The sequence below is a fragment of the Empidonax traillii genome, unplaced genomic scaffold, assembly GCF_003031625.1.
Source record: "Empidonax traillii isolate 1590-97213 ecotype Southwest subspecies unplaced genomic scaffold, ASM303162v1 scaffold341:size590984, whole genome shotgun sequence".
Taxonomy (NCBI): domain Eukaryota; kingdom Metazoa; phylum Chordata; class Aves; order Passeriformes; family Tyrannidae; genus Empidonax; species Empidonax traillii.
The window spans coordinates 349569-372727 of record NW_020955534.1 but is presented as its reverse complement, the minus strand read 5'-3'; the positions used below and the strand labels follow the sequence as shown (position 1 = coordinate 372727).

At 47.3% G+C, this 23159-nt stretch overlaps 1 protein-coding gene across 2 annotated transcripts in view; it reads right to left on the bottom strand.

Annotated features, from left to right (window-relative positions):
* Positions 1-23159, bottom strand: part of LUZP1 (leucine zipper protein 1) — a 36572-nt gene that overhangs the window by 9945 nt on the left and 3468 nt on the right. Inside the window, exon 1 of one of the 2 annotated variants that reach the window (XM_027892178.1) lies at positions 20964-21190. The exons of the other annotated variant lie outside the window; for it this stretch is intronic. The gene's annotated coding sequence lies outside the window, so the exon portion shown is untranslated. Of the gene's footprint in view, positions 1-20963; positions 21191-23159 lie in introns of those variants that run through there. 2 annotated transcript variants of the gene reach the window in all.

Sequence of the window (23159 nt, the reverse complement as noted above, 5' to 3'; positions counted from 1 at the left end):
GAGAAATGAAACTGCAGAGAAGACTACCAGTCCATTTACTTTGGTTATACAGGGTTTCCAAAAATAGCCTGCTCCCAATATCTGAGGGCAGGAAGTGCCCTCCCCTGCTGGTCTGCACAGGCACTTTGTGCACTACCAGCGGATTCTCACCCAGGGCTCCACAGTCAGTGTGGCTGTCTATGTGCAAGGTCCCAGGCTGCAGAGGGTCATGCAGGACTCAGGTCCCTGTACATGGACATGCCCACGCAGCAGACACCTCTCTTTTCAGCACTGCACCAGCCTCCTGAAGACACCTTGCTGAAGGAGATTCAGGATTTCAGAACCAGAAAAATGCAAGCCCCAGCCATGTGGTAACCATTGAGGAGGGGACAAGCCCCCCATGATGGCTTGCAGTTGGAGGGATTGGGAGCTGCTGCCATTCAGCACTGCCCATCACTGCCAGGATTTCTCCTGCATCCTTGGCTGCTCAGCAGAAATCTTCCCCTGGGTTGTAGTCACATCCCAAGGACACTATGCCAGTGGAGTTTCAAGTTTCTCCCTCCTGTTTCAAAAGCTGTCATTGCCCTCGCTTGCCACCCACTCACCCACCCAGGAGACAAGCAGTTGCTTACACCTCTCCTTGCTGCTGCTGAGAGCAAGCAGTGATTAGAACACACTGGCACACTCTTGGTGTACTCAGTGTGAACTCTTCCCGGCTCAGCTCAGAGCTGGTAGGATATTTTTTAAACAGCCCCTCTGTTTGGGGCTTGGCAGGTACCAGCAGGGAAGGGGCCCTGGCCATACCAGAATGACCACTAGGAAGATATGAAGTTCCCCTTTGGCAATCAGCATTACCACCATCCTGTCCATCCAGTGAGTGCCAGGGCTACTGCAAATGTGAGGAGAGGAAGGGTGACTGCATCAGCTCTTTGACCTATGCCCTTGCTCAGGCTGGCTGCCTTGGAGTGGGACTTGACCTCCAGAATTTTTGTGGAGCTCTCTGCAGAGGAAACTCTCAGGAGTTTCCTATTTCACAGTGCCAAGAAGCAATGAGCAGGATGTGGGGAGGAGACAGGGTTGGTAAGGGAGGCAGCAGTGCCCTAATACATATCCTTGGGCTGGAGATGATCTGTTTCCAGAGAGGCAGAGGGGCCTGTGCTGCAGACAGGCACCTGCCATGCGGGCCATGGAGGTACTCCTGGTGCACACCAGGCACCCTTTGACCCATCCCCTGAAGAACCTCCCTCACTCGGGGGGGGGGGGGGGTCACCAACCTATTTGGTTGATCTCACGCTCCTCAGGTACCTACCTGAAAGGAGCACTCCAAAGAGTACCTGGAGAGGAACCTCGGCGTCCTGTGCGCAGCTTTGGCCACGTGTCTGTCCCCTCCCCCACCACCACAGCCACGTCCTGCTCCTGGACAACCCTCTCTCACGCTGTCCACACACCGTGAAGGCCTCATGGGCCACAGGCTCACTGTGCAGCTGCCTGCAGGCAGGAAAGGCTGCTCGGAGCCAGCAGAACCCCACGAGAAACGTCACCAGCACAGCACAGGAAAGGCCAGGGTGAGCAGCTTCGCAGTGCCCTGAAAACAAAGCAGGCCTAGGAGCTGGGAGTTAATGGTTAACCTGGCATCAGCTACCAGATGGGAAGGGAGGACAGGCAGGAGTGTGATGGAGGCAGACCCACACAGGGCTGGCACGCAGCACTGGTAGGCTGTGTAGGTGTGCAGATCAGTGTGCAGTGCTGACTTTGGGACGGTGCTGGTGTGCTGAGCAGCTGTGCAGGGCTGGTTTCCAGCCAAAGCTGGGCCACAGCTCCCACAGGGCATTTCTGCAGAGCTCAGGGGACAGAGCTGCATGTGGCCCACAAGAGTCTTGCCAGCTGGGACAGGGTGACTTTGGCTACAAAGCAACAGGCTCCTCACCAAACACAGACCATGGTGGCTCAGCAAGTTCTGCTACCTCCACAGGCAGGTGGACAAAGGGGCTGTTCTTCCCTTTTGTCATGGTTTTGCCCAGCCGGCCAGCCCCTGGGGCTGAGAATGGTTTTGTCCAGGTGAAGTTCCAGACAAGAAGCCAATTAAAACTCTCAGTAACGCCTTTGCTAATTACATATTTAAGAAAACGGAAGAGAAGGGGATTGCGCAGTTGAAATTAAGAGTAGCAGCCATGTAGGAGGCGGCGAGCTCCGAGTGGGGGCTAGGCCCCCTCCTACCCTGGCCCTAGGCTAGGGGTAGGTGTAGCACTGAAACTCCCCCTTCTCTTCTGTAAGAGAGTGAAGAAAAAAAAACTTTATAAGACAAACTGCTTGGACAGGAACTACGGCAGAAGAATTCCGGCAAAGAGATAACGGAGTATCCAAGGTCAAAACTGGCAGCCGGAGGAGAAAGAAGAACTGTGCAAAAGGGGGCTTGTTTCTCCCCCTTTTTTGCTCTCTCCCTTCAGCAGGGAAAAGACTGAAAAGTAATCCCTGCTACCTGTGGAAGTTTGTTGGGGTGAGGAGACCCCCCCATGCAGCTCACAGAGGAGCTCGTAGATGATGTACCAGGAAGCCGAGACTTCATGAAAAGGACTGAGATGAAACAGAGTCCTGTTGGAGATTTGTGACCCTGAGAAACCCTCACGCTGGAGCAAGAATGGCTCAGGTGAGATGTGGGGGATCCAAGTAAGGGATCCATGCTAGACCCATGCCGAGAAGTCTATCAAGGACTGTTCTCCCATGGGGAGGGACCTCCATAGGGAACAGGGGTGAACTCTTAAGCCATTATCCCTGGTAACCCTGTGGAAGAAGATCCATAGTAGGCAAGTGTCCCCTTGCAAGCCTATGGAAGGAAAAACCTTCAGAACCGGGGTAACCCCCCAGCCTCTGGTCTTAGCCCAGGAGGGGGTTAGGCCCAGCCCTGGAGGCCGACACAGAGTGGGAGAGAAATGAAAGAATTCCAGCTGTGACGAGAGTGCTGCAGAGTTATTGGAGAGAGTATGGAGAATGAGACTGCTTCTCCTCCTTGGACTGATATAAAGAGGGGAGAAGTATTTTTGTAAATACATAACACTTTTACTTAAGTAGAAATTGTTGTAGATCTAATTCTTTAGTTTTTAACTTGTTAGTAGTTTTTATTTTGCTAGTAATAAATGCTCATACTATTTTCCCCAAATCCAATCTCTTTTGTCTGCATAAATCTTCTCTCAACTAATAGTAATTGTGAAGGGTGTGAAAGCAAATTGACCCAGGGCAAAACCACGACACCTTTCCTCCCTCTTCTCCGTTCCAAACAATCCCGCAGCATCAGCTGCCATCCGGACGGAGTAGGACCCTGCTCTCACACCCTTGGTGACCTGGGGAAAGCCCCATCATGGAGGCCAGAAGAGTGACCTTGTCCTGAAAACAACAAGCTTCTGCAGATAAGAAGAAACAATCACCGTGGGAGGTGACCTGGGGTGGTCCAACACAGATTCCACCAAGAAGGAAAGGGGTTATGGGCACAGATCCCTGGGACAGGACCCGGTATTGCTGGTGATCCACCTATCTTGTTGCTCCATCAAACCATGCTCCTAAAGTTGGTTCCTACAGTCTGGACCACAGCTTATAACACGCTTTTGTATTTGCACAGGATAAAGCTGAGTGAAGACCTGGCTGTGGGCCATGGGTCAGGATTTAGATCCTCTGGCTACGTTGTCCCAGCTCACGGGTCATAAGGAGGAGAAGAGGGATGTTGGGACTAAGTTACTGATCTCTGTGTATGTCAGAGGCTACTCAGAGGAGAACCTGATTTAGGAGGAAACACTCAAGTTTTCACATGATGCAGATAATTAAACTCAACAGTTGATGGTATGAATGAATTACCTGAGATGTCCCTCAGGGGCTGATGAAGTTCAATGTCTTTATTAATGACAGAGATGATGGGATGCAGCCTGTTCTCATCAAGTTTGTGGATGATACTGGACTGGGAGGTGAAGGGGAGCAGAGCTGATATGCTAGAGGGCAGGGCTGCTATTCAGAGGGACCTTGGCAGGCAGAAGAAAGGGATGGACAGCCACCTCAGCAAAATGCAGCCCAAGTCCTGTCACTGTGGCACCAGGACAGGCTGGGGATTATGGCTGGAAATCCGCTTCACAGGAAGGGATCTGGGGAGTCCTGAGGAGCCGAACAGAGGTCAACAGTGTGTTCTTCTGGCTAAGAAGGCTAACCATGTGCTGTGTCAGCACATGCACAACCAGGTCGAGGGACTCAGAGCTCCACTAGAGATGGCCCTGGAACTTGCCAACACCTTCCCAGCTTACATGATTTGCTGCCAGAGATGAAAGAGGCTCAATCTAATTAGCTTAACAAGGAGAAGAAAGAGATGTAAAGCAACATTTTCTACAAAAAAATAATACTGAGAAGGATCCATGAGATGTCTCCCAGCTGAAGGCCCTTTAACTTCTTGGCATAGACAGAAGTAACCTCAGTGCTTGGAAATAGAACCCGAACAAATCAGTTTTAAAATAAATTGCACACTTATAAGATTGAGGGGAATCAGCTATTGTAAAATATTATCTTAGATGTAGTGGCCACTTAAGGCTGGTCAGGCTTTGAGTTAGGGCTCAGATTAGAGACCTTTAGGGGTACTTTCAACCGAAACTATTCTGGCTGTTCATGATGGTTGTTATCCAGTCTGTCACCGATACTGAAGTATCAGAAGGAATTCAAACACTGGGACTATTGTTAATGCTAATTAATATTGCTGTCAGATGTTTAACAGGAGCTGTTAAATAAATCTGATAAAGCTTGTAAATGTACTGAACAATCTGACATGGATGTATGGAGTTCATGCTCTCATTTTTTGAAAAGGGAGCAGTTCCTTGCCTAGTTCTAGTTTAGCATTTTAGAGAAACAAACAAACAAACAAACATCAAAAAAAACCAAACAGAACCCAAAACAAAAGCAAAAATAAATAAAACCCAAGCAAAACCAAAACAAAACCAAACAACAATAGCAAAAAAACAAAACAAACAAATAACAACAAAAAAGCCAAACAAAAAACCCAACCAACAGAAAGAAAAGAGGAGGATACTTTTCCCAAAGAGCAAGTAAGCTGTGGAAGTGGCAAATGTAAGGGAGAGTTCAGCCATGTGAGTCACCAATAAAGTGAGATCAAGGACTCTGATGGGCTGTATCCTGCACACACTGAAAAGGCTCAATGGTTGAAGCATCAATCTCACCTCCAGCATCAGCTGATGTAGTGCTGCAGCTCAGAGGCAGCTCCTCTTGGCTGTACCAGAGGAAATACTGAGTGGAAGTTCAACAGTAGGGATGACATTGTTTTGTACATGGTACTGGACTGCGTATGTACACACTCAAGGCTGATGCATCTCACTTTGCTTAAATACACAGACACACCTACAAATGCTCTTGAACTAGATTCAAAGAGAAAAAGATGCTCAGGTGTCTTCATCTGACCTTATCAGGGAAATAGGACTTTCTACAGGAGAACTTCCCCACTAACAACAACAGGAGCCCAGGCATGGGCTCGGGCACAGACACCTGGCAGTTGTCCCCCTGGGAATGATGCCTCTCTTTTTCCAAGGGCCATACACCAAAAACATGAACTGAAGTTTCAGAAAAGCTGAGGAAAGTTTTGGGAAAGCTCAGAAAAGCAGTCAGGCATGCTTCTTTACTCTTTAAAACTCTCAGAAATTCCTGATTTCACCTCAACAACAAGGAAAATCCTGAGTGAAGCCAAGAGCCACAATAACGTCCCTGTGGATTTGAGTTTCTGAAAAAATGGTCTTTGGATGAGATATGTAGGAAGCCTGGGAGATCTCCAATTACCTGTTATTCAAAGAAAATATCAAGGCAAACTATGTGGCCAGTAACTATCTAGGGGAAAAAGGATTTTGTCTGACCTAAAAGGCCCTTTATTAGAGCACACTGAGCCAAACCCCAATTCCACACTTTAACCAATTCAAAGCAGTAATGTAGTACCAAACACTGCAGTGAATTTACCAGGAATCACTATTTCAATGACTCATTCTGATTCTATTTTTCCTCATGGATTTGTCATTGAGTTTTCTGATATTCCTCAACAAGTATGTGGACCTCCTAACTAGCATTACCAATTGTCTGCTCCCAGTGCTTAGGACAGACTACTTTTCACAGCTCTTCTGATTCTGTGTGGGTTTTGGCCAGGGCATCCTGTTAAACAGCTGTGAGAATTCCCTGTTCAAGACATTTACTAGAGGCATAACTCTCCATTACCCTTCATGTTCTTAAATTTAATTATTTCTGCATGCTCACTTTTTCTCATCATTATCTTCAGTTTTATGAAAATGTTTTCTACAGCATCATTGGATATAACCTTCTCCTGGAACCACTTTATCTGGCCTGCACAACACATACATAGTCAGTTCACAGCTATGCATGGAGGCAAAAAACCTCCAGTCAGAAACATTTGTGTTAGCTAAACACTTCATGAATTGGGAGATAAGCATCATCTATTTCAGGAGCAGCAATTAAATGACTACTCCATGAGATCTGCATAGATCATCTCTGCCAGAGCTCCTCAAGGCCGTGATGCTGTTCCTCTGCAGAGGCACAGAAGCACCTTACCCTACACATTGTCTTCCTTGCTCTGGTTTGATTGTTGGCAAGAGTCCTATCAGCACCCACGGCTCTTGGTTTCAGGATGTCCCCAGCAGGCTCATGTGGAACAACTGTTAGCAGCCACTCCTACGGTGCTCTCTGCTATGCCAAGATAAAAACGTGGCCAGCTGCCAACACGTCTGTATTGGGACACTTGGATATCTCTCCCGAGCGCATTTTGCACCTAATCTTTGGGGTTTTAAATCTTTTTGCTGTGTTTTTATTCTGATAATGCAACATCCCTCACTGTGGTCAGGGGAGTCTGAGCTCCCACTGACAGTGCCGCTGGTCTGCCATAGCACCCGTCACCTAACGAGTCACAGTATAGATATTTCAGCCTTACCCAATCATAAAGATAAATGAGATTTATTAATGGCTTGGCCTGCAGACTCTTTTTATTAGTTTCTTTGTTTGCTCTTGAAGTTGTCAGGGTTTCCCGTAGATTCTTCGTCATAAGCAATAGAAAATCAATAGATTCAAGCACAGCTATAATCAGAGAATAGAAAAGCAATTTTTCCCCATTAGAGCTTGGAGTTCTTGGGCTCCCCTGCATTGTGAGGCTGAGGTTTGCATTCCTCAGCTCACAGGTGGTCCAGTTTCAGGTGAGGAGCAGAGAGGGGCTATTTTCCATGCTCTTATGGATGGTACTACTCCCTCCACTTCCACAAATGGTGGGGTGAACTTCGATCCTCCCTATTTTCTGTTCTATTTTCTGTTAAATTATTACTCAGAATACCCGTGGGAACTGCATTTCTGCACTGTGCACACATCTGGGGAAAGGGAGTCTTAGGCAATGCAAGTCTCCAAACTATGGATTCAAATAGCATTAGGCAGCTGACAGTCACTTCAGGCACGCGGACAGCTCTGGGGATGTACATCAGCAAAACCTGGGGTAGCGAGGGGTTTCCTCTGAGCAGTTTGGGAGGCACTGGTGAAACTCTGCTCCTGTTCTAACACATACTCTCCCACTGGCAGAATAGGTTAGGTGTGTCGGCTGGATCCTCCCCCATGTACACCTGCAGGTTTATTTGAAGGGTTTCTGGTGTTGCACACATATGCAAGGGAGAGTGAACATGTCAGGCTCACATGCGGTAACGTGCTGATGGATCACACTTCTATCACAGCTCAATGTGGTGAGAGCATCAGTGGGACTTTTCTTCCCTGCCCTAGGGTGGAATGTGCTGGGAGGAGACCAGCATGTCATTCTTCATTTGTAAAGAAAAATTTCTCTGCCGTTTATAGAGAAGAAGGACATGGGTGTTACAAACTGCAGGAAGGGCAATACTGTGGCCAGAGCCTTCAGTCACTTAAAGAGAGAAGGAAGGAAAGTTTTTCTTAATTTGATTTTGCCTTTTGTGAGCTCTTTTCAGCACATTATTCTTGACCTCACACAATGATACATAGTTGTGGGAACAGGAGAAAAACATTCAAGAAAAGAAAAAGGGTGTAAAACAAGACAGACTAAATAACAGCAAGAGTCCACTATGTGACATCAACTCTGCATGCCACCTGCAGGCATGTAACAACCTCCTGGGGCAGCTGAGGAGGAAGACAAGGTGTTTGCTCACACAGGATGGGGACAGGGAGCCCCTGAACACAAAGGCAGAATGCCAAGAGACTTTTTGGGATGTGTTTATTTTGAGGGATGAACTGTCTCAGAAACGGCTGCATCTAACGAGAGAGGAAATTCTCAAAGTCAGAAAAAGCTCAGCAATCTGGAACTGGTTTGAACACTGACTAATACAATGCTAGACTAGAGACGTTTGAAATAATGAGACAGCAGCCAAAAATAACCACAGCAACCACAACCTTCAAGAAGACTCAAATGAAGACACCAAACAGCATCCACAGCAAGTGTGAGACACTGCAGCAGGCTCTGCAGATGCAGGAGAGGATCTGGCACATCCCTGAGTCACAGTGACCCTATGTCAACACTCAATCATCCAGCAAGCTGCTCAGTGCTGCTCTTCTCTCAACAATATAAAAGGAATTTCTCTACACTGAGGTGTCAGGGCCAATGCAAAAGCAGCAGAGCACAAAGGCACACCTGGCTGCTCACAGCAGATGCTTTGAGCAGCACTGGGGTTTGAGCAGTTGCTGTTGCTTTACTGTGCACAGCAGAGACTTTGTTTTGCTCTATTAAAGCTGCTTCCCTCTGGCTCCCCCTTGAATTCACTGCTTGCCTGACACTGGAAGGGCTCATTGAGACCAGGTCTGAGCACTTGGTGACCAGGTGCAGCATCTTCCTTCCAGCAAATACACAGCAGTGTTAACCTGCACCAGTGCCAAACAATGCCCTGCAGCCAGTGGCTGTCTGGGAGCCCCATGGCAAGCAGGGTGTTACCCACACTCCAGAGCTCTTGTTCAGAAACTGATTGATCAGTTTCAAGCCCCTCAGTACGTTACTCTTATGTGCCAGATATCAAAAGTGCCTTGTACCTGCAGCACACAAGTTACTATTTTGACAAGCTTATATTTGAATTCAGCAACACATTTTTACATATTATAGGCAAGCAGAAGAATTGGTGGGACAGCTGGGGACCTCATCAAAATCATAGGCCTCAAGAATTACCTTCCTGCCTTCTTCACTCTCTTTCAAGAAAAATGCCCCATTCTGCACTGGAATCAAAGCTGTTTTTCTGTTTTTCTTCTTCCCATCCTGCCACTTGTACTGTCCTCAGACGCACATTTTACTGTCACATTTGATTTCACAAACACTATGCAGGCACCTCTCCAGCAAGTCACAAACTTGGCAGCATCCAGTAGATGGCATGGGAAAGGCAACCCCATCTCAGTGGTGCCTTTGTAATATTTACTGGACACGGACGTCTCCCACCTCCTTCACCCTCTGTCCCTCCCTCGCATCGAGCTCAGCATTGCAAAGGCTTCAGGGACCGTGGCAGTCACCATCATTTCACCCTTATAACAAGTGCTAGCATGAAGGCACCTCCTAGACCTGAGCTACCCACAGGCTGGCCCAAAGCCCCAGGAACCAAACTTTACAAGAGCTTCAGACTAATTGAAAAGATTCAGAGGAGATCAGAGCAAGCAAGATCCAGAAAACTGTTAGAAAATTAATGAAAGAGTATTTCAAAGATTATTGAATGTGAAGAACACCAAGTCCTATGACTCAGGGAGTCCCTGGAAGTGGACAGTGAGGAAAATCATATTCGCTGTTCTCATGTTCCTCTCCAACAGCTTGTTTTGGCCACTGGCGCAGGTAAGATGCTGAGGAGACAGGTACCTCAGTCAGACCTGCAGTGCCCTCTCCTCTGTTCCTTTTCTTCTCTCTTGCATCACTGCATCTTCTCTGATTCTCAAACTTGCATTATTTGCAGATATTTAGGATACAGTAAAAGCTCTTCTCAGACTTATCTTCCACACTGTCACTTTAATAAGCTGAACTCCTGAGTTTGCTCTTCTAACCTCTTCATCTGGCCACCACAAATCTTACCCTTTGAGCATAAGTCTGTTCCTTCCACTCTTCTCTTATTCTCATGCTGAAGGCTGGGCCAATGCTATTAGTCCCAGTTCCTGCTGTTGTTTTCACATCCTGTTACCTCCTGCTTATCTCTGGTTGGGTTCACTTTGTTCAGCGCCCTACTTCTGCTTGCACGTGGTGTTACACTGGGGAACTCCTTGCTGCACAATGTTGTGGAAGTTAAGAGTCCTCGTGGGTTTATAAGCAGCAACTAGATAAATTCATGGAAGAAAAATCCCTCAAGGTCATATACAGGAAAAGGGACCCAATCCTAGTTCAGCAAGCCAAGCCCTCTGAGACAAAACTTGGAGGTTGGAAGAATTTTCTGACCTGCATTGTTGCACACTTCCCTCGTCCCCTTCCTCCTTCCTGGGAGCCCATTTCTAGCCATTGCTCTCATCCACAGAGCTCTTATTATATTCTTGGGCTCCTGTATTGTCCCATCCCAAACATCTGTCCAGGTGAAACAGGACTAGCACTGCACATCTGCCAAGTGCCACACTGCAAATGGGCTACATACCCAAAAGCATAAATACACACAATTTACTGTCCAGCAACACTTACAGAGCTGGGAAAGGCCTTCCTGGTAGAACACATCTAATAAGATTAACTTCGAGTACTCATAACCATCTCTGAATCATTTTGCTCATTACACATAGGTAGCTCTGAACTTCACATTCTTCCCAACATGATATATCCAAGAGCCACACGGTGACAAATAGATCCCTGTGGGCATGAAAATGACAGAGTATTGTGTGTTTCTCTGTACCCCATCCAATACAGGGCACATTCCACTCTCCTAACACAGTACTAGAAGGACATCCAAGTCAGCTTCTTTGCAGGAACACTCCTTTGATTGCTGTGAGCTTTTCTGGCAGAAATCTTGGCTCAGACATTCAGAGGTTTCCACATGGATCCCTACAAACTCTCCAGGAAATGGGGATTGCTCTAAAAGTCCTCTCAAAAAAGAAGCTCATCAATTCAGTAGCACAGACAACTGGTTACCCTTGTGACTTTCTTTCTGGAAGAACTCAATCAATGAAGTTTATAAGTACTAAAAGGAAAGCTTTTCAGCTCCCTTACACACATAGGAACAGCATGAGGAGTTGCCATAGCTACTGTCTGTCCTGCACTGCTGCAGCTCCCAATCCATCTGCTTTCTGCCTTGGACAGAAATCAAAGGACAGGCAGGCAACCAGTCTGTGCATGGGTGCCTGCCGAGCCTGGGCAGAGAAATGCAATTCAGCAAACTTTCAGTGGATGTCCAAAGCTAGGACAGAGCTGAGTTTTTGGAAAAAGAAAGCGTACAGGCCCCAAAGAAGCTCTACAACACACCAAGGCAGCAATGTGGCTGCAGGGCAAAGCCATGGGGGGGAGAGTAAGCAGACAACAAGCACCTAACATCTCCCAGCGTGCTGTTCAACAGTGCAAACGGTGGGATGTGCCTCTCTTCCCCACTCACACAGTCCCAGCAGTGGTGTCCAACGTGAGAGTGTGTACTCCATGTCCCAGCTGTATTTTCTCTCGGCCCAGCAAGGCTGCTGTCCTCACAATTTAAGTGCATTTCAGAAGAAAGCAGCAGCTCGGCCAATCATCCTGAGGTGCAGGGGCCCAGGCTGCCGACTGCTGCCAGGGAGCAACTCTATAAGCTGCAGAGGCACATTTGATTCAGACAAAAAAGGCTACAGGGCATCACACTGAGCCCCAACCCATCCCTGCTGGGCCTCCCCAGCAGCCCTGACTGGTCTCTTGATGCACTCCTGCACAGCTCTTTCCATGGCCTATTTTCAACACTGTTTTGGACATCCCACTGAAATAAATCTGTTGTCCCAGCAATGGCTCTCTGGCCCTCAGATACAGAATAATGCTCCAGGAAGAAGCTGCCGCTCTTCAGGTTTTTTTGAGATAGTCTACCCTTTGATAGTACTTGGTCAAAGATTCTCCCAGGTCCTATTTCTTCTGCTGCCCATTTGCCAAAAGGTTTATAAGCTATCTTTGCTGAGGTCCATGCTCTGATGAAAACACAAGTTTACTTGCTTGAGTTGCAATTTGGATTCTTGTGCTTTGCTCTGCTTCAGCCACTTAAACGAGTACTAGGTCTGTTACCACTTGTTCAGGGATGTCCCAAACTGTCCTGACTCTGCAGCTCTGGAGTGTTGCTGAGCTAGATCTGATGCCTTCTCACTCCCAGCTGCATATTCCCTCATGCTATGCACACTCACACACTCCTATCCCACAAATTCACACAAGACTTCTCTGGGCTAAAACTAACTTCATTAAAGTAAGAAATAGTGGACAGAAAAATGTTTGTCCTAACACAAAGGAGTACAAAGTATGAACAAGGGTGAAAGTGAGCAACACAGAAACAAGGAAGGCGTAGGCAGAAGAAGGCACCGTTTCTCCATCAGTGAGACTTCCAACTGCCTAGAGCTGCCAGGTGCATTTCTTAAGGAAAACAGTGGCAGAGCTCTTATTAGCTCCTACCTACATAAGCACTTCAGGAGAAGTGGGTTTACCTCCAGAAAGCTTCCCAGATTTGCACTTCAACTTTGAACTCACACCTTCCTGAAGGAGTGAGTGCCTGCACACAACACCGGCAACGGGGGACCTGCCCTCGCTGCCACCCTGCATCAACGTGTTTCTCCACCACGTTAGTGAAAGCAGCTGAGGACACTCTGAGCTTGGAGTCATAGAGGCAAAGGATAACTGAAGATCTACGGAAGGACCATCCAAGTCTCATGCGGGAAACGACAGATGATGTTCAGTGTAGATCAGCATTAAGTTACAGACATAGAAAGAAGTATCCTAACTTTACAAGTAAAATAACAAGCTTTCAGCTTACCACAACCATTCAGGAAATTATCAGCTCATTGTTCCACAGTGGTCAAAAATGAAGTCTAACACTATGAGATTCTAGTAAAGAAGTGCGGCACAAAAAGAAGAGAACGTTAATTTCCCACTGCATCAACCCATGGCGTGCCAGCATCTCCAAGGCTGTTTGCAATTCCAGTGCCACCTCAGCCTCTGCTGCCAGCTAGAACAGATAAACAACAAAGCTAGTCATAAGTATGATTTCTGAAGAGGAAAACCCTGAGAAACAAGAACTATTTAGTCTGGAAAATGAAATGACTCAGGAGGAAGGTGACAGTTCTATAAAATTATGAGTAGTCTGGAGAAGAGGGATATGATCAATTGCTCTCTGTGCAGACACAACAAACATGGAGAGATGCTCCTCATGACATGCAGGTAGGCTGCTGGACTCTGCCACAGGATGCTGCAGATACTAGAAATTTCTACGGGTGCTGGGAGAGCACACAGAAACTACTTACCACAGATTTTCCCTGTTTCAGCTATCTTTCCTAGGGCCCTGTTCTTGCCCACTGCAAAAATACTGGGCTAGATACACTTGTGGTGTGACCCAGGACAAATGTAATGGCCTTGGGTAGGAAAGTCAAGCCCAGCTTGAGGATCCATCCTGCTAAGACTTGTGTCAGGAGCTGGGTGAAACCAGAATTATGGCAGATAGAAACCACAAGCAGTGCCTCTTCACGGACAGGCCTTTGCCCTCTCTGGAAGGCCAGGCAAAGCAGCAGCTATGACTTCAACAAGACTTAAAACCTTGGATGCCACACTGCTCAAAAGCACAGCTTAAAAGTGAGAGTAAAGAATGGGTTCATCTCACCCATAATTCAGCCCCAGCACACTCCCAGAGGTGGCAGAGCTACCCAAGGCATCCGGCATGGTCAGCAGCCTGGCCTGCACTGTACCTGCAGCCAAAATGCTCGGGTGAAGCTGAAGCAAACCCATCATCCAGGTCTGCTGCCAAATCCTCTAATCCTGAAGCTGACACACAAGGTGACTGAGGCGACCTACTCTTGCCCTTGGTATTTTCAATCCCAATTGACTGCACAAGGCTGTTCAGAGGGGTGTTGTGGGCTGGACATAGGCAGCTCTGTACTTGCTTCTGTGCTGTTCAGCATCTGCTGCTTCAGAAGCACTTTGGCTCCACAACTGCCTGGAGGTGGAGGCCCTGCAAGGAGGCAGTAACACACAATTTCACTGAGGGAATGTTCTGATCTCATGTCACAACTCAAGACGGAGCTGTCAACAGATTATTTAACAATCTAATTTGCATCTTTTTTTTTTTTTAAGTAGGTATTTTGTGCCAGCCTCAATGAACAAGACTGCTCATTGTCAAGAGCAACATATAATCCTAAGTAGACTAAACTCTGATAAAGGAGATTGATCCCAGTTCAGGGAGGTTCTCACCTCTAAAACCAAGCCAAACGTAGAGTCTGAAGTATGAGGATCTTATTTTGTGAAAATGGAGAAAGAACTAGAACATTCAAATTCATGGCCGTGCTGGTAATTTCCTTAACACTTCTTAAAGCTGAGTAAGAATCACACTCAAAAAATTAAGAAGCAGCAGACATAAGGAATCTTGACTTTATTGATGCTTTTGATAGTGCATTCCATGTGGAATCCCATAAGCATAGTAGGGAAACACATGTCTAGAGGAATTATGATGAGTCAGAAACCTCAGGACTCCCTAAAACTGTCCCTTGATGGCAAGGGAAGCACCCAAAGAGAGAACAGATGGAGTCACAGCAGAAAGCAGAGGTAAGTGTCCTTCCACTTACCTACAAGGCCATTTTGTGCAAAAAAGGCAAGTCATGCTCTGGACACATTAAGAGAAGAGCTTTATACACAGCAAGTGAAGTAATTCTTTTTACCTGAGGATCTTGGTGGCACAATACTGTCTTCAGGGTTTGGCTACAGGCTTGCACATGACCACATAAAGGGATCACCAAGCCACTGATGTGTTATCCAGGAATCAGTCATAGTAGCAGGCAGCTTTGTGCTGCACTGAAGATGCAACTGCAGTGTCACAGGAGTTCAGAGGCACAGCTCTCCTCACAAGCTGCCTGTTCTGCTCCTTGCTGGCTCCCTCCCATGTCCCACTCACTACCTGTATGGAGGGCTCAGCCACCTGCAGGATGGAGCACAACCTCAGCACCAAGTACCCAGCAGAGCTGCAGTGCCCCACCATCACAGGTACAAAAACAGCTGCTGAAAAACCAAAGGTGCATAGGGCAGCCCTTTGGCATCCCTCTCAGCTCCCTGTGCTGGGAAATCCAGCTGCCTGACCCCAAGGTCCTACCCAGACCTACCGCTGTATGATTTGAGGAAAGAACCTGGCTTAGCTCTCTGCTTGAACACTCCATCTCCTTGGATGGTACCTGCATCCCCAAAAATGCAGCTGCTAGAGCTGTGCATTCAATATAAAAATGTACCGACACCCTCCACAGATAAAAAAAAGAAAGTAGGCAGCATTGTCACAAAATCTTTCACCTGATCCCAGTTTGCTGCCTAAGGCATGTGGATGAATGGCCCCTTGGAGACTGCACTGTCATCACTGACCAAAGAGAGCATTCAGGGTACACCTGTATCAGTACATGAGACTAGCTTAGGTCTGTCCTCTGTGCCAAGGCCAACTGGCATGGAACAAGCCCCGCTGCCCTTTTAAACTTGCTTTGCCTCCAAACATGACAGACCTTGCTAAATCCTGATCCATCCCCAGGAGATGTCTGGGAAGGTCCAGGCCAAGACATGCCAAGAACTGCACAAACAAAGCAGCATTGATGATGGTGATCCATGGCTCAGGATTGCCCCCAATCCTTAGTGCTAGTAGGGAAAATCTTTTGGGAATGGGCAACTTCTAGCTCTATTTCAGAAGAGGTGCACACCTTGCCCTGCACTTCCTTCTGCTCTGTTCACACAGACACTCATTCTGAGCAGGCTCAGCAGGCACTGGACAGACCCTCAGACTAACAGCACAGTAGCACAAGGAAATAAAATGTGACCTGAATTAAAAATGATCATTCATATTCCAATAAGTGTCTAAATTTTAATTTTTCATTAAACCTTACTAAGAGCCCTTTAACTCAATAATTCTCAGCAGACTTCCAGGACTAACTACTCTGACAAAATTCAGTATTCAAGCATAAGATCAGTTTTAACTGCTCTCTTGTAGGTTTACTTCATAAACCATTATCATTGCCATCCACCCGTTGAACAGAACAGCCCTGCCATTAGAAAAAAACATGATCATTAGAAATCTCCCAAATCAGTAAAAGTTTTGCCTTGGGTCTATGTAGAGTTGCTCTTGTTGGAGGGGATCCCTCTTCAGGGTATGCTGCTCTTCCCTGTACTCATCTGTGAGAAAGGCTGACACCCACCACAGCTCCCTGTGCAAATCCACCACTTGCTGTGCAGATGCAGGAGATGAATTTGCTGGGACTGTTTCAGGACCCTGCTGTGGGATGGATGGATGGATGGACAGCAGTGCTTCTGCAGGCATGCTCAGCAGCCTGGCCTGTGCTGTACTTGCAGCCAAAATGCTCGGGGCCAAATGAAGGCTGCAATTAATATGAACTCAGACTTGTGCAAGGGGCCCTGAGGAATACAGGAAATTTGATTCAGGTTACCAGTGCCACTGCTACTGTTCCTGGAGCAAACCAGAATTTAGACTTGAACTGTGTGTTGGAGGAGCTGCAGTGCCCAGCGTGCAGGCACGCTCGTGCAGGCACGCTGGCAGCAGTAGCACTGCAGCAGCTCAAGCATATGCTGGAGCCCATTGCAGCTGCGCCACTGCAGCTTTTGGACAAGCATTTGTTAAAGATGAGAGACAGACTAGCAGCATACCTCAGCTCAGCTGCCTGGGGAACAGCAGGGATTAACACCTGGGGAAGAGGCCAGGAGGAATCGGTCAGCCATTTGAAATGCCTCTGGCACGAAGGGTGGCCAGCTTGGGTTACACCAACAGCATCACTTCTGGCTCCAGGCAAACCTTTCTGGGACAGGGAGGAGACTGTCTCCTATCTGCTCCTTTTGCAATTCATAAATCTACACACTCTAAACCAAGACGCTGGGTGTTGTTACCCAACCAAGGCGCTACTGCCAGCTCTGCGTCGCTCCCAGAGCCGCTCAGGTGCTCTGCAGGAGCCGCAGCGGAGCGGAGCAGCGTCCAGGACAGCCGGCAGGCAAGAGGAGGCACGATGGTGCAGCGGGAGGCGCTGCCGTCAGCGGGTACCCACCCACTGCACGCACTGACTCACAGGCAGCCAAAGCTTCTGGGATTCCTCCCTAAGCCATGTGACCCAGGTGGACCTCAGGTAGAGCGACTCACAAACCACTTGTACACATAAAGGAAGGCTGGCTAACCAACACACTGCAAGTAATCTCCAGATCCTTCATGGCCCCCCAACACAAATTGTTGCTAACCCTGTCCCCTGGCTGTACCACAAATATTAACTGTGATTTTGGACTTCCTTATAACAAGTGGCATTTTTTTTCCCTCTGAGCTCCCAACCTGCAGCTCTTTTTTTCACTGGCAAGTGTGAAATCAAGGAAAGGAAGTATTCAGGAATTTATGCCACTCTTTCAAATGTGATTTACTCAACAAAGACAGCTGGGTGGATTGGAAGATCCTAACAGGAGTCTTTGTGTTCAATTTATTGCTGAAAATATCCTCAGGTAACAAAAAAAAAAACTAAAATAACACTTACAAACAGATCACAGCCTGGATCTTCAAAGGAACACTGCCTTTGTGAGAGCATGCTTGTAGCTGTGGGGACTTAAACACATTACCCTCAAAATTAATGCTCCATAGACAATAGGGAGACTCCAACACAAGCTGCCAGGATTGTGTCATGACATTGGGCAGCTGTGCCACTGAAAACTGCCCACTCAAAACCCTTGATGAATTTAAGGATGGAATATGTTCACTTACAGGCTGAGCCTCTCAAAATGACAACAGGCAATTCACACACAGAGCACTGCACCAGGACTGAGGCAAACAGGGCAAAAAGGACCAGCTGCATGCCCTGTGCTACAAACCCTGCTCTGGGCAAGAACTGTTGGGAGTCTCCTTAATGCAGAAAGAGATAGCAGAGGGATACGTGGCCTCTGCTCCCTCTTCCCAAAAATGGGCCAGAGCAATTCCCCATTTGCTTGTATAAAGTGTCTCCTTTGACTAGGGAGGGCACTGACACAGAAGAGCCATAACTTCCCAGAGAGATCATCCTAAGCATCCAGTTGCCTCCTTCAGTAAGCAGCTAAGAAGCTGTTTTAAGTCAGAAGTATTGGACAGGATTTCCATCAGGAAGGTCCTGCATACTTCTCCCACAGACAAGGGGGAGTAACATTACCAACTTCAAAGTTCATCCATCTCCCACCAGCCTCTTGTCCATACAGCATGAAAGAGTTAAAGATGCCATCCAACTCATGACTACCAAGGAAAACCTTTGTTCCAAATTCTCCATTTCATGCTGCTAGAAAACCAACAATCTTGAAATATACCCTGTATTAACAAGAAAGAGGCAGTTCTACAGGGCAGTCTGTATTTGCTCTTAAGTCCACTGGTATGTAATGGACAACGCAGACAAATTTTTACTGCTCTTAAAGCACGTGTATTTCTGCAAGCATTACACAAGATGCTAATGAGGAAACCTGCAGCCTCAAAGCCAAGCATTAATTTATCTGAATCCCATCCTAAATGAAGATTGGAGCCAAGAGGGTGTGTGCTGTTCTTATAGCATGTTTAAGTGGAGAGTGAGAATAGAGCATAAGGCACAAACGGCAGCAGCACTTTTTCGGGCATGGCTGTCTAACCTTGCTCCCTCACAGTGTTATTTACTTGTCTTTTTTCCCCCTGTACTCCCTGAACTGAAGGAAGGAAGGATGTTCCACAGGAAGGAAGGACTGGCGTGGCTGTACTAAGACAGGACCACAGCACTTCCCCCACCACACTGTTCCTCTCTACAAAGGAGAGAAGGAATGGGAAATTCACATTTTCTGTCTCATCTTTGTTGCCAGTAAGGGGATGAAGTTAACCCTAGTCCAGCTCCCACTCCAAATAGGTTAGTCCAAAACTGGAGCAGGTTGCTCAGGACTGCATCAAGTTATGAAAATCTCCAGGGTCAGAAATGCCAGAACCCTTGGGGCCCTATTCCCCCAGAATCTCAGAATCAGACCAATCTCAGGGTGAAAATTATTTTTCTTTATGATCAGTCAGAATTTGCCACGCTGCAATTTCCTGCACCTAGAATGGGGCAATCTGCAGAACCAACCTACACTGGGGGCTGAATGGATTGAAAGCAGCCCCACAGAGACGGACTTGGCGGTACTGGTGGATGAAAAATTCGACATGAAAGCCAACTGTGTCCTTGGCTGCAACAAGAAAGTAATGGCCAGCAGGCCAAGGGAGGTGATTCTCCCCCTCTTCTCTCATGAGACTCCCCCTGGGGCACTGCATCTGGAGTTCTGGAGTCCTCAGAAACACTACAGGGGTTCACACCAGGCCACAAAAAGGATCCAGTGACTGCAGCACTTCCTGTGCGAAGACAGAGAGTTGGGGTTGTTCATCCTGGAGAAGAGAAGGCTCTGGGGAGCCCTTATTGTGGCCTTTCAGTGAAAGAGGGTTTATAAGAAAGACAGAGAAAGACTTTACCATGGACTGTAGCAACAGGACATGGGGCAATGATTTCAAACGAAAAGAGTAGGTTTAGATTAGATATTAGAAAGAAATTCTTCCCTCTGAGGGTGGTGAGGGCTGGGACAAGCTGCCCAAAGAAGCTACGGATGCTCCATCTTTGAAAGTGTTCAAGGTCAAACCGGATGGGGCCTTAGGCGACCCAAAGGTCTAGTGAAAGATCTACCTGAATCTCATGACACTTTAGACACCACCTCACTAGTACTGGGCAGAAAAGAACAACCTTTTCTTCTAATCTGCCTTACACTCAGTCACTGCCAAGCTACCAATGCTTTGCTGACACCACTCTTGCTTTTGCAGAGGAGAGGTGGTGTGCCTCACCAGGTCACACACAGGTGGGCTCCAAAACAAGGACTGTGCTGAACACTCTCAGCCACATGCTGCAGCAGTCACAGCAGTCATTGGAGGCACAGAGGCAGAGATTACTAAAAAAAAAAAAAAAGAAAAAAATCCCAAAATGAATCAACCCACCCTGCTCTGCAAATCAGCTCAAAGAGTGGGCAGCAGAGCTAAAACTGAATGGAGATGATCTGTGGGTAAGGACTTGGGAGTATGTTTCTGTTCTAAGACAGTGAGAGAAAACAAACCAGAGGATGGGGCTGAGGAAGGGAAATGTAGGGCAGGTGACCCAAGCTCGAGGAGTGCCACCTGGCAATCAAGGCAGTCAGCAGGGCACAGCCATTTTCCTGCACTTTGCAGTTACTGTGTCACTGCCTCAAGCCAGCCTGTCAGCGCAGCTATCAAACACTGTTTGCTGCCTAAGCTCTGCAGACACTACACAGCCAGAGAGCCCCTCCATCTTCCCATCACTGCAGGAAAAGAGCCCTCCACCTCCACAGCTGGTCACAGCACTGCTCCCACAGTCACCTTCACACACACAATTCCACGGCTTTCCCCAAAGCCCTGCTGAGACTCGCTCGCCCTTTCCCAGCGCCTCTGTGACAGTGGTTACACACTACAGGAAAAGCCCTATTCCAAACTTCTCACTGCCACGCTCTGCCCAATGCAAAAGGACAACATCCAGAGAATTTCAGAGCATATGCAGACAGTTTACAATATACTACAGCCAAATCTCAAATAGAAACATCAACAACCACGTCACACAGGATACCTTTATGCAAAGACATTAATCACACTCAACAGCACTAAAAACAATCCCAAAGAGCAGAATGGGATACAGACAACAGAGTGAGAAGCTTCATTAGGAATTCTCAATTGCTGTAAGTTCAAATTCTCACCACAATGCAGTACTAGCAGTTATTTACTATCATCCAGGAATTATTGTTTTTCAGTAAAACAGACATATTTCCAAATGATTCACGCTACCTGAGGAATTAATGTCTTTGCAGCTCTGTTCCAGATCCTAGGTCAGGAATCTCCTTTCTATTCTGGTAAATTCCACTAAGATAGCACATGTAACAACAAGTTCTTGTAGCAGTTTCATCAGATTTTCCCTTTAAGGTAACCCACTGCACTCCCACGTGAGGCATAGGCACCTCAAAGGCACAAGCAGCTGAAAGTGCTGCAGTGGAATCAGATGATCAGCGAGCGCAACCTTGGAGCCTCTGCAGCCTCTTTTCAGCTTTGGAAACATGTCCTGCAATTTTCAAACCAATCCACCAGGGAAGACAAAAGCCAGTCTTGGAGCTTAAAACCCAGATAAGATGTATATAAAAGCAATTTATACCAAGGCAATTTTGAGGATAAATGTGAAAACAAAGTCTGACAAATTTTGCTGCAGCACTGCAGCAAAAGCTGTCACTCCCAGCTGTGTGGAGCTGTACAGCATGCAGCACAGGCTGGCAGGGCTGACGACACCAGGCAGCAGAGCCACACTGCCAGGAGCCCTTGTTGCACAGCCCAGAGCTGTTCTAGCTTTCTGCAAGCATCTGCATTGCATGTGACAACAGAGGAAAACGTGAAAAGTAAACATCCAAGGTAAAGAAAAACATTCTTGAGTTAATTAAAGAGTTGCTTGAGCTTATGTTCATCATGATCAGTCATGTAGAAAGGCACATTTTCTTATGATGAAGCTACCACTTTTAGAGGTCAATTAGAACACTGCAACATATATGAGAAGTGCAAACACAGGTCCTACCATGTCATGCAACAACGTGTTCCCTCTTTCACTCCCACTACACCTTTTCCTACCACAGCATTTACACTTCCAATGCAGTGTGCTTGCTGTCGCTTGCTCCTGCCCCCTCGGAGTAGAGGGGATGCCTTGCTACATGTTGCTCTCTGGCTCTCTGAGGGGAGGAGTCAGCTGTCCTGCCGCAGGGGTGATGTGTATCACCAGAAGGCACCTTCCTCAGCTGCCCCGCAGCACTGCTGTGCGGTGACAAGGTCAGGCAGCCCTCTCACATCACCTGCCTACAGCCACAGCCTGACACATGAGCCCAGCTCCAGTGGTTTTGTAATATTAACCATCAAAGTTGAATCCTACCAGGGCTAAGAAGGTCTCAGTTCTCATCTCCTGCTGCTCTGCTTTTCAGAGGTGTGTGGTGCACAATCCAGGATGCACGCCTGGTCTTGGCCACAACACTGTTTGCAGGGAGCCTGAATGAAATCTGTCTTGCTATTTCTGAGACAATTACAAATCCAACTAAGTAACATGGGGTTTTGTGGCAAAAAAAATCTTATTTATATCAACACCCCCCCCAACCATCAAGTTTGCAACTTGAAACTGCAAACCTCAAAACCACTGAGTTAATGAGTTAATTCAGTACTAAGTGAGGCTTGATACTATGGCCTCAGCTGTACAGTAGGTCAAACTATGACTTAATCTATGGCTTAAAAAATAATTAGCTAAGTAAATTCAGAACTATAAATTTTTACATGCAGGGGCTCATCCACCCAGTACTAATTAAAAATCACTAAAGCCTACACTTTCCCTTTTGTGACTTAAAGGGGCAAACCCACATTCCTCCTAAAGCAGGGCAGACAGTGAGGGGTGAAGAAGCACCCCTACTTGGCAGTGCATGTCTCCCCCTGCTTCATCCTTGAGCACCCAGGAGCTGTGAGAAGTGAGAGCTGCCCACAGAGCCGAGCCTGCCTGTGCCTGCTGCCAAGGGAGGACGAGGGCGGGCACCAAGCGTGGCTGGGTTGTGGACAGCCAGAGAAGCTCAGGATGGCAGCTGTTACGCTGCAGTGGGCTGAGGAGCAGCTATACAGAAGTTTCCAGCTCACACAAAGTATTTACACACATGAGATCAGTGCACTTTGCTGGCCCAAGTTCAATACAGCTGATCAGACCCCAGACAACAGGGCTCAGAAGTTACTTTACGAGGAAGACATTTGAGGTTAGCTCAGTCCAATGAAACTTTGACAAACAGGGCCAAACTTGTTGAGACTTAATTAATACAGGAACTTTTCCACTGAAGTACTCTAAACACAGTTTCTCTACTCCTCTGCCCAAACCTGGGCAGCGCTTTGTGCAATCAGGAATTTTGCAAAGGCAGCACATCCAAAGTGAAAGCACCAGGAAAGCAAGGTGGTGGCAGAGATCTGAACGGAGACAGC